Source organism: Sminthopsis crassicaudata, chromosome 2, assembly GCF_048593235.1.
Source record: "Sminthopsis crassicaudata isolate SCR6 chromosome 2, ASM4859323v1, whole genome shotgun sequence".
Taxonomy (NCBI): domain Eukaryota; kingdom Metazoa; phylum Chordata; class Mammalia; order Dasyuromorphia; family Dasyuridae; genus Sminthopsis; species Sminthopsis crassicaudata.
The window spans coordinates 654,661,021-654,669,203 of NC_133618.1; the positions used below are offsets into that span (position 1 = coordinate 654,661,021).

The 8,183-nt window shown below is 43.5% G+C and overlaps 1 long non-coding RNA gene across 1 annotated transcript; it reads right to left on the bottom strand.

Moving 5' to 3' along the window:
- Positions 1-3,812: 3,812 nt before the first annotated feature.
- Positions 3,813-4,591, bottom strand: LOC141553831 (uncharacterized). Its single transcript, XR_012485670.1, has 2 exons — positions 4,425-4,591; positions 3,813-3,964 (listed from the first exon to the last, which is right to left on the bottom strand). It is a non-coding gene; the product is annotated as an uncharacterized LOC141553831 (long non-coding RNA).
- Positions 4,592-8,183: the final 3,592 nt, after the last annotated feature.

The following is an 8,183-nucleotide window of genomic DNA, read 5'->3' on the forward strand; positions in this document are numbered from 1 at the left end:
AATTACTTTCTGAAAAAGTGTCAATGGATATTTAATTGAAAATCTAATAATCTTGGGGAATATCAGAATAAGTTATGGTAAATGAAAGAGTAATGACATATTATTATTTTATTAAAAATGATGAACAAGCTGATTTTAGAAAGGCCTGGAAAGATTTACATGAACTGATGCTGAATGAAACAAGCAGAACCAGGAATATAATGTACACAGTCACAGCGAGATTGTGCAATGAATAACTATGACAGACTAAGTTCTTTTCAACAGTTTGGTGATCCAAGGCAATCCCAATAAACTTTGGATAGAAAATGCAAAAGAAAGAAAAAGAAAATCTAATAATCTTTTCCCATCCTTCTTGGTCCCTTATCCTTTTTGGTCCTTGCAGACAATGGCATTCTTGACTGGGCATTCTCTCCCTCTGGGTTATCACATCACCATTCTTTCATATTTCTCTTCTTACCTATCTGACTAGTCCTTCTAAATCTCCTTTTGCTAGATCATAGTTCCTGTCATCCCCCTGACTCTATGTGGACAAAGGGATCTGTTTGGATCCTCTTCCCTCACTTTGTGACCTCATAAACTCCCATAAACTTAATCCCCATCTGTATGCAGATGGTTACCAACCAGTTCTATATATCCAGTCCCAATCTCTTTCCTGAACTACAGGCCTCTATCAGCATAGATGTCCCACAGATATTTCACACTGATTATATCCAAAACAGAACTCAGGATTTCCTTCCTCCAAATTCTCTCTTATTTTCCCTATTTCTATCAAGGTATCTCTCTAGTTATCCATGTTTTCTACCTTATGGTACCACCCATAATTCCTCACTTTCACTCAGGTGACCTCCCAATTATTAGTTGCCAAATTTTGTCATTCCTATCTCAAAAACATCTCTAGCATCTGTATCCTTCTCTCTAGCCAAGATATTAGTTTAGTCCATTATAAGCTCTAGCCTACACTTTTGTAGAGTTCCCTGGAATAGTTCTCTGGAGCTTAAATCTATCCCTTCTCCAATCCTTCTTCTACACAGCTACCAAGGTGACTTTTGCTAAAGTAAAGACCATGTCCTTCTCCTATTCAGTAAACTCCAATTGTTACCTCTTGTCTCTAGGATGAAATATTATTTCATCTTTATCTTATCCTTTCATTTCTCTTTTATAATGTACATTTTATATATATATATATATATGTATATATATACATATATATATACATATATATATATATATATATACACACACATATAATTTAGAATTACACATCAATAATGGGAGCACTAGCCAATGGGTAAATGCTCAAATTTGCCCTTCTTGGTGGGTTCTAAAATGCAATATTGAGGATGACTGCTATAAAATGTCTGTTGGGGGTACACAATCAAAAAAGTCAGGAGATAATAGTGCCAGAGTCATGAGATTGCTTTGCTTCAACTCAACAAACTCTTGTCAAGCACCTACTCTGCTAATGTCCTGGAGAGAAGAAGATGAGAAGAAAAAAGGAAAAGGAAAAAGGAAACCAGTCTACCCTCAAGGAACTTCTGTTCCCAGTGTGATAACATGGACAATGGTAAGTAAATAGCAGATAATTTAAGGAAGGGAGACAGTACATTCACCTTGAAGGACTGCAGTAAAAGAGTTGAGCCTTGAAGTAAGATAAGGATTTTAAAAAACAGATGACAAGAGAGTGCATTCCCAAGGAGGAGAAATAGAGACAGGAGAGAGAATAGTAAGTTTGAGGAACAGAAAGTAGGCCTTATTTTCTCCCAGACTTGCCCTGCTAAAGACAGGGACTTGTTGCATAGCTAAGGCTATTTAGGTGCAGTCCGCTGTCTGTTTCAGGTACATTCATCAGTGTCTCTGAGTAGGACTGCTTTATTGAAGTTGTGTTTTGTTCTCAAAGAGATCCATGACATCAGGGAGGTGATGTCATGACATGCAAGTGAATTGGATTGAAGGGAGGGATTTAAGTGTGCAAGATTACTTACCTCATTTTCCCCTCCAGAGTCATTTGGGTCCAGTGGCCAGTTTAGAGATGGCCCTGGTTGTGATGGGAGAACTTGGTCTTTTTGTTGAGGTGAAATGGTTGTCTTATTGAATCTCTGCCTATTTGCAGGACTGTCCCCTTTCCTCCCCCAAACCCAGCCCAGTTTCATCTCCATATCTCTCTCTCTCTCTCTCTCTCTCTCTCTCTATACTCTTCTCTCTCTCTCTCTCTCTACTCCCCCCCCCATCTTATACCACACACACTCACACACACACACACACACACACCACACACATGCATCCTGTTGACTTTTTTTTCCAGGGCTAAAATTAGCAGTCATACTGGAGTACCCTCCTCAGCTTCTGTGTGTAGTTCTTTCTGACTCCTCCTTTGCCTATGTTCTTCTCTCATCTTTCCAAAGGCCCATTTCCTTCTCTCAAACTCTCTCTCAGTATTTCATAAGATCTTAGATTTATCGCTGTAAGAAACTCTTTATTTTCACAGAGGATACAAAATGATACAAGGTCACACAGACAGTAAGAACAGGAACTTGGATTCAAATCCAGGATCAGTGCCTCCAAAGCCAGTGTTTTTTCCACCCTATATCATGGCTGTCTTTATTTGTCTCTCCCCAGGTAGATCTTTATATTTATTGTATTTCAAGTATCTTTTATTTATTTCTCTCTCTGGGTCCCCATGTTCACCTCTAATTCTCTTGTCCTCAAACTAAGAAAAATTTCTCTCCATAATTCAGAAAACAATCTTGGACATAGTCAGCTGTTAGTTGTCAGGAAGCTGAAATTTTACCTTTGGGAGCCTATGTATGCGTATCCAAGAAGTCCTGGGATGGATGGGAGAAGGTAGGGGAGATGCCTGTCTACCTAGCCAGAAGAGAATCGGTTTGGAGCCTTCCCTAGGGCCGGCCTGGTCTCTGTGACAAATAAGCCAGAAATACCAATCCATCCTAATAGAATCCCAATGACATTCATAACTTTAATGGGGCCTAGCTTGGTGCAAATGGCATGGGAAACCACCCCACCAGCCTAATGGGAGGGGAAGGGGGAGGGGAAAGGAGAAGGGGAAGGAAAATTCCCAGTTGCTCATTTCTCTGACCCTCTCCTCCGAAATGCTTTTTGGCAGCAGCAGCCTGCCCCAGGGATTCCGAAGGAGGTCAGCGATGGGAGGGAGCCTAGGAGAGCCTCAGAGTACAGAGAGACAGCCCCCAGACCCCCTTCCTTAGGGCAGTCCTCCTCGTCCCCCCATCCCAGGAGACTATTAGGTCAAACTTTTCTTCCAGCTATGACCTCAGAGATGTGCAGCAAGGACCTGGGCCCCATTCATCACCATGTTGCCTATAATTAGGTTTGTTAACATACAGTCTAGTGTAGTCTTGTTGACTAGGAACTTAATCACGTTACTATTGAGTTCCTGTATTCACCGCTTCGGGTGACTGTTTTACTTGTAGAATTATAGCCGAGGCCCAACGTGAAGGAAATTAGCTCTGGACACAAGTTTGGTGGTGGGGCTTTTTTTTCCCCCTTCTCCTTCCTTCTTCCCTCCCCCCCTTACATGTGAAAATATTTAGCAAACAGTGACAATGATGGAAAACAGTAGGAAACAAAATGTTCTCCATTAGTATAAAACATGAAAAATGCAGCAAGGACCCTTAGTGGTACAACATGTGTTATGCTGCCTGGCAGTCCATTACGCCTGATAGACATTTCACTTACCTAAGTCAAATATAACAGTCTAGTATTCATTAATATAAGAAGGGGCTGCGGAGTCAGGGCTACCATCTGGCTAGGCCGACAGAATAATCTACAACTCATGATTAGGTCTAAGGAGCGGAGTTTCACTTTAATCTTTCTCATTGCTCGAAATTTCCATCTGCGCAGTTCGGCACATCATTTTTCTTCGAGACAAATGTGCTGTTTTTCATGTTCCAAAATTAGATCAGAAGAAAACGATTAATCATGTCATGGCCTGGGAAAGGAAACAAAGCTCTGATATTCTCTCCCGTCCCCATCCTCCCCCCCCTCCTCCCTCTCCCTGTCTCCCTTCCTCCTTTTCTCTCTCTCTCTCTCTCTCTCTCTCTCTCTCTCTCTCTCTCTCTCTCTCTCTCTCTCTCTCTCTCTCTCTCTCTCTCTCTCTCTCTTTTTCCTTGGCTGTTTGTAAGTTTTCCTTTCTTCTCTGTGTCTCAGTTTTCATCACAACTTTCAGAGATATCCATCCAGCCCCAGCTGACACCCTGGGGGGAGGAGTTGGGGACAGGCTAAAGACATGGTTTCAATTTGGTATGAACCATAATTTTTTTTTTCAATTTTTGATCTCTGAGCAGCACAACCTACTTCCTCCCCCCCCTTCCCCTTTTGTCCCCTCCTGCTTCGTCGGGCCTCCTCTTTCTCTCTTTTCATGCCGTCATAGATTTAGAGCTAACCCGGACCTGATCCCCTCATTTGTCGGACGAGTAAACTGAGACCCGGGGAGGGGCCCGCCCGAGGTCACACAGGTAAATTCAGAGAGCCCCGGGGTCAGCGCTCTTTCCCCCGTGCCCCATGGCCTCCTTTTCCAAGACTGCCATTCTGTCGCTCCCCACCTCCCACCTCCCACGTGTCCCCGGCAGGCCAACAGATGGTGTCCTGATTGCGCGTGACCCTCCCGCGTGGCGGAAAGCGCGGAGGATTCCGGCCTCCCGGCCCCGGGCGCCGCCCGGCCCCTCCGCCAGTGGCCGGGCCATTAGGGGAGCACTGCTGTTTGCAGAGAGTGACAAAAAAAGGCTCCTTTCCCGCAGCAGACCTGTCTGTCAGCCGGCTCACAAGTCATAACAAATCCTTGGCACTGAGCTGAGGCTGAGCATTTGCTGGAGCGTCAGGGGGATGATGAATGACCCGCAGGGCTTTGAAGTGCCTTGGCAGTTCAGCTGGGTCCGCGGTGCTGACAGAGAAATATACACAACAGCGTAACCAATAATGAGAACATTAAACATTCCTGCTCCGTGACAGGCTGACAGAAAGCCCAGCCTCGCATCAATCACCGCGCCAGATAGAACCTTGACAATTAGCCCCCTCCCCGGTCCTCGGCGTAACCTTTCTCTCGCGCGCTCCCTTCTCTCTCTGCTCTTAGTCTCTCTGGCTGGCTCTGGCCCGGCCGCTTTCCATCCCGCTCTGGCCCGCTTTCCTCCTTCTGCTCTCGGAAGGTTTCTGTGAGTTGGAGTTTCTCTCCCTCTTTTTGAGATTTGGCTCTCTTCCTTCCCAGCCCCCTCCTCTCCTTCCCCCCCTCCTCTCTTTTCTCCTCCTCTCCTCCCCTTTTTTCTCCCCTCCCCTCTCCTCTTCCTCCCTTTTTTCTCCCCTCTCATCTTTTCTGTTCTCCTCTCCTCTTTTTTTCTCCCTTCCACTTTCCCTATTCTACTCTCCTCTTCTCCCCCTTTTCCTCCCCTCCTCTCCTTTCTTTTTCATCTCTCCCCTCTCTTCTCTCCTCTTCCCATCTCTTTCTCCTCTCCTCTTTTCACTCTCCTCTCTTCCTTTCACTTCCTTCTGTGTCTCCTTTTCTCTAACCCTCCTTTCTGTCTCTCTGTCTCTTGTTTCCTCTTTTTTTTCCCTTCTCCCTTCTTTCTCCACTTTCTCTCTATAATAAACCCACATTTATGTAGTAGTATAAAGTTGCAAAGCTCTGTGCATACATAATTTCACTTGATCCTCATAAGAATTCTTTGGGGAAGTTATTACTTTCTCCATTTTGCAGATAAGGAAAACTGAGGGCTCAGAGAGATTGACCCACTTTTCCTTCAGTCATACAGTTAACAAATGCGCGCTCTCTCTCTCTCTCTCTCTCTCTCTCTCTCTCTCTCTCTCTCTCCTCTCTCTCTCTCTTTCTCTCTCTCTCTCTCTCTCTCTCTTCTCTCTCTCTCTCTCTCTCTCTCTCTCTCTCTCTCTCTCTCTCTCTCTCTCTCTCTCTCTCTCTCCACACCCCCCCTTTCCCCAACTCTCTTTCTTTGTCTCTGTATGTGTATGTCTCTCTGTCTCTGTCTCTATTTATCATTCCCCCACCCTCTGATTTTTTTTTGGGGGGGGTAAGTCTCTTATTGTGTGTTTGTGTTTTTATTTGTCATTCCCACTTCCTTTTTTTTTTTCAGTTGAACTTATCTGGCATGATCTTATTTCTGGTCTGTCTAAACAGAAAAAAAGCACTGGACAAAAGAAAAGAAAAAAAGACATTTTCCTTTTTCATCATGAAAAAATGAAATTGTCATAGACAGCACTTATTAGATGGGCTGCTATTGACTCTTCCCCAGGAGAAACTAAGCTCCCTCTTCTGGTAACCTTTGTCCCAGGATGTAGCCATTCTTGACTCTCAGAAAAATTTATTTTCCTTCAGTTCCTCTCTAGGCCTCTGGCCTCCCATCTCTTTCTCTTTCACAAAGTCTAAAAGAGGCCTGCCTACTTCTAAGGATAAAAGGGTAGAGTGGTCCTTTATGTCTATTGAAGAGGAATCCATCATCATTTAGCAGAAATTGATAGCATCACATCTTCATCTTCATCCATTCTCATCTTCATCCCACTTACTCATATATTATCAATATAGGATAGTGGAAGGAGTTATAAGCTAGGAATCAGGACTCCTGCATTCTTGTTTTGCTGCTAATTAGTTGCATAATTTAAGGCAAATCAATTTCTGAAGACCTCAGTTTCCTTATGTGTAAAATACATACTTAAATCTGTAATGAGGCTAACATGAGATAATAAACATCAAATTATTTAAATATATTTATAAATATATAAATGCAATTTTTGTATTAACTGAGTCAGTCCCTCTCACATTTGGATTTCCAGAAAAGCTACCTAGATTGGAGATTTCTAGGGATCAGCACCCACTCAAAAACCATAGCTCATGAGCCCCCACTGGTGCATTTACTTTTACTAGCCAACCAGAGAATATATTAGTTCAGAACAAAATATATTTAATCAAGCAACCCGGAAGATAAAAGGATAAGAATAGATTTCCCTTCTGTAAACATAATATATGGGGCATCTAGGTGGCACAGTGGATAGAGCACCAGCCTTGAATTCAGGAGGACCCAAATTCAAATGTGATCTCAGTCACTTAACACTTCCTAGCTGTGTGATCCTGGGCAAGTCACTTAACCCCAGCCTCGGGGGGGGGGGGGGGGGGGAACATAATACATGCTGTTCTCTACTTACTACAAGGAGTAGGGATGAGAGAGTAAATACCCAGAGATCACGCGTGACCAACAAACACACATGATAGGTGTATATAGCAGCCAAGGTAACATGTTTAAAGGGGTCAATTCATATTTTGGGTGGGAAGACCCCAGATATAAGAACCATGCATGGCCAGAACATGAGGCCAGGGTTATTCTTGCCACCAAAGTACTGGATTGCCAACATCTTCCTCTAGTATAATCTCGTTGCTCTTTGCTGCTCTCTATTGGTTGTATAATCTCATTAGGTACCATATTTCTGCCTTCTTTCCTGCCCTTTCTGGGTTCTTTGGCTGTTGAATTGCTCTTTATCCCCATCTACTGGTCTTCAGCTCAAAGCCATCTACTGGCTCTTCCCATCCCATCAACACATAATGGCTAGGAAGACCCTCCCTGACAAGGGCAGGCATGGAACTATGTGAGACTTTATCTGACCAGAGGTAGCCAACTAATCAATCGGAGCACCTTCAAAATTAAGATTAAATCTATTCTTTTGAAAGCCTGTGTCTGAATCTGGTTCAAAATCCACATTCCCAGGCAACTCTCTGAATGATGGCTAGAAATGTGTTGTAATTTTTTAACCCTCTCATGGGGATCCTGCACAAGACCCATTTTAGAGATTGCCAGAAAATCCCAGAGGAGCTATATGGAGCCTGGGGCCATAAAGCCCACGAAAATGAAACTGGGTAAGGAAAAAAGATAAATGAGGAGGTTAAAGACATTACTGATTCATATTCGTGCCTTTATAATGAGTATCTGTCAACAACTAAAACCCTTCAAGTTTTGCACTGTACTTGGGCCAGGACAAAACCTTGATGTCTCTTTCCATATCCATCCCTCTTTTGATTTGAGAAGCTCTGTACTCTTTCTGGATATCTCTCTCTCTCTCTCTCTTTCTCTCTCTCTCTCTCTCTCTCTCTCTCTCTCTCTCTCTCTCTCTCACACACACACACACACACACACACACACACACACACACACACA